Source organism: Panthera uncia, chromosome D1 (assembly GCF_023721935.1).
Source record: "Panthera uncia isolate 11264 chromosome D1, Puncia_PCG_1.0, whole genome shotgun sequence".
Classification (NCBI taxonomy): Eukaryota; Metazoa; Chordata; class Mammalia; order Carnivora; family Felidae; genus Panthera; species Panthera uncia.
In genome coordinates, this window is record NC_064808.1 from 16,520,412 (window position 1) to 16,523,860 (window position 3,449).

Consider the following 3,449-nt stretch of genomic DNA (forward strand, 5'->3'; position numbering starts at 1 on the left):
ACCTGAGGGTTCCAGGCGAAGGGAATGACTAGCGCAAAGGCCCGAAGGCCGGCCCAAACTTGGCAGAAGTTTGAGATATTTGTTAATGAGCTGACTGAAGCCCTCATCCCATACTTTATATATATATATATATGTGTGTGTATATATATATATGTGTGTGTGTGTGTGTGTATATATGTGTGTATATATATATATATATATATATACACACATATCTATCTATCTATCTATCTATCTATCACCGGACAAAGGACTGTGAGATCCCACACATGGCCTTCCTTTTCAATTCCTTGCTAAGCAGGAATAAAGAGGAAGATAACTGAACAAAATATTCAGTCTTTTGTAAAACACTCTTACGTTCAGAAGGTTGGGTGTAGGGCCACATCCTTCCTGGGTGGGCACACGTCGCCAATCAGCCACTGTGTCGCCCCGAACAACTGTTCGGGGGGCCAACTAATTGAAAATTTAATCCCATGATTTTCATCTTAATCTCTTTCTCCCATTAGCTCTGATCAATGCCCACAAATACAATTTAGCAGAACATCCATTTAGATAAATGACTCAGGGGGGTACCTAAGTAGCCTGTTGGTTATGAACCAACGGGTCACTAAAATTCTATGCTAATTACTAAAAACCACGCCCTAATTTTAAAAGCATTTTATTAGCATAAAAGCTACATTCCTGTTGTCAGATGAAACGTCCTCCCTATGCTGCGCACAACAACCGGGCAAACCTGCCTCTCTTGACCTTCGGGAGTCAAGTTGCAGGTAAGCAGCGCGCTCGAGAAATGTCTTCTCGCCTTTACCTCACACTGTAACACAAGCAACAGTGAAAGCTGTACCGGTAAGGAGATTCCACGAACTGCTCAGCTCCCTGGGGGATTCCACTGCACCTGCCAAAAACAAAACCCAAAACCGATCAGGCCAGAAACCGCCTAAGCAACTAAGCAAAACTGAACGCGGAGAGGTGAGGACTGGGTTGAAGAGTGGCGAACTGCACAGCCTGTTCCAATGCCAAGGCGGCTGCTGAAGAAGATCCTGACTGTGCTCACTTGGTCTGCAAGTCAGGGAATACTTATTTGGTGACCATCTTTCTTCCAGTCCCTGGCAAAAATTCTACTGTTTTCCATCTCACAGCACATCCTAGGACGCCAAGATCCTTCAGTTTCTTCAAGTAAAAGAGATCTTCATTTTATTTTATTTTAATTTTTTTCAATGTTTATTTATTTTTGAGAAACAGAGAGAGACAGAGTGTGAGCGGACAAGGGGCAGAAAGAGAGGGAGGCACAGAATCCGAAGCAGGCTCCAGGCTCTGAGCTGTCCGCACAGAGTCCGACCCTGGGCTGGAACTCAGGAACCGTGAGATCACGACAGGAGCCGAAGTCGGGCGCTTAACCGACTGAGTCACCCAGGCGCCCCAAAGAGATCTTCATTTTAAAAATAAAAGTCAGGGGCGCCTGGGTGGCTCAGTCGGTTGAGCGTCGGACTTTGGCTCAGGTCATGATCTCCCCGTTCGTCAGTTCGAGCTCCGCATCGGGCTCTGCGCTGACAGCTCCGAGCCTGAAGCCTGCTTCAAATTCTATGTCTCCCTCTCTCTCTGCTCCTCCCCCGCTCATGCTCTGGCTCTCTGTCTCAAAAATAAATAAATGTTAAAAAAAAAATTAAAAAAAAATAATAAAAGTCAATAGCTCTGGTCTCCTGTAACCTTTTCGGTCCCTTAACAGTGCTTTCCGCAGGTGGGTTTTCACTGCCATTTCAATAAAGGGTGAGAAGTGTGAAGAATGGTGCCTGCCACCGATGAAGACCAATTAAGTATCCTTCCCATGCTGGACATGACCTCGGAAACAGGAGGACAGGTTACCACACAGCAGGTGTAGCTGGTGGCTGGGCCCATTTAATAAATAAGCCTTAAAGGAGAAGAAAACGGTTTCCAGGCCGTTGAGGTCCCCCCCCCCCACACACACACACACATTTTACCGCGATGAAGTCCTAGCTGCTAAGCATCGTCTCTGCCCCTGTATTGCATCTGCCACTTCCAATAATAAAGGGTTCGGGGATAGGTTTGCCACATACACTTTCTTGACCTGCCTCCCAGCCACCTCCCCGGCTCCGTCCCTCCTCGCCCCCCAGACAACCCTCCCGCACCCACAAGGCCGTCCCTGCGGTCCCCCTCTCACCAACAAGCCGCTGGCGGAAGACCCTCGAAGCTGCTCGGTCAGACTGCGCCGCAGCTGAAGCAAAAATCTGGAAGGGGAAAGGAGCAGAGACTCCTCGCATTCTTAGCTTCCACAGGGCTCCAGGGCAACCGGGGAGGAAGTGACGTGTCTCGGCAGCGGAAGCGGAAGCGGGACGCAGGTGTATGGCGCCGCCATGTTGTGTGTGGCGGATGGGGCTCACACCTCTCGGGCTACGCCCTCCCGCGGCCCCGCAGAGCGGGTGAACCCTCTCTCTGGTTGTCTTTCTCTTGTTGTGACGCGTATTTACCGACCTCACCGGTGCCAGGCACTGTGGATGCGCCAGGAGCCAGTGAACAGGACCGACCTGGCGCTTTCCCTCCTGAGTGTTCAAAGCTAGTGATGGACACCGAAGCGGAGGCCTCTGGAGTACGAAGCACTTAGTACCTGGGCGCAGCTGGTCTTCGGCATTTTCGGAGGCTTGTTCGACGTTGGTTACTTGGGTTAGGGCCTGGGCATGGTGCCCAGAGGAGAGAGGGATAGAGAGACACTTGGAAGGTGGTGGGTCGGGTGTGTGGAATATGCAGAGTTGGGTGATTCCCAGGCTTCTGGGCCAACAGCTAGGTGAATGGTAGGGAACCACATAATGGAAGGGAACACGGGAGAAGCAGATTTGGGGAAATAGTGTGGTTTTAGACCTGTTGAGCCTGTGGGACCGTCTCATGGAGAAGCTCAGCAGATCGTGGGAGGTGCCTGTTTGGATCTCCAAATGAAAGCCTGAGCTGAAAGTCTGGGTCCTAGGTTCGTGCATGGGGGCGGGAGGGGGGGGGGTGAGAATGGAGCATGGAGGGGGTTGCCTGGTGGAGAGAATACCATTTGGGAAAGACTCAGGACAGCCCCCCAAAGCTCCTCTACTTGGAGAGGCAGAAGAGGAGCAGGTAGCCTTAGGAGAAAACCCAGGAGACGGTGGCCTTGCGGAAGGCAAGGGAAGAGCACTTGTGGGGAGGGTTGTAAACTGGGTCAGTTTTCTTGAGAAATTAGTGAGGCAAAGACTAAGGAATGCCATCCCTAAACTGGTATCGCTGTTAAGGAAACCAGGTTTCTTAAATGGTAGGAGTGAGTTGAGCAGGTGAGGGTGATAATGAGGAAATGGAGACAAATAAGCATAGACAAGTCTTCCAAGATGGAGACAAATAAGCATAGACAAGTCTTCCAAGAAGTTGCCCACGAGGAAATGAGAAGGATGCTGGAAAGAGGATGCTAATTTTATTTTAAA

General features: G+C 50.0%; 1 long non-coding RNA gene across 1 annotated transcript; it reads right to left on the minus strand.

The window, feature by feature from the left end:
* Window positions 1–642: 642 nt before the first annotated feature.
* LOC125934353 (uncharacterized) lies at window positions 643–2,511 on the minus strand. The gene is made up of 2 exons (XR_007461346.1): window positions 2,177–2,511; window positions 643–892 (listed from the first exon to the last, which is right to left on the minus strand). It is a non-coding gene; the product is annotated as an uncharacterized LOC125934353 (long non-coding RNA).
* Window positions 2,512–3,449: the final 938 nt, after the last annotated feature.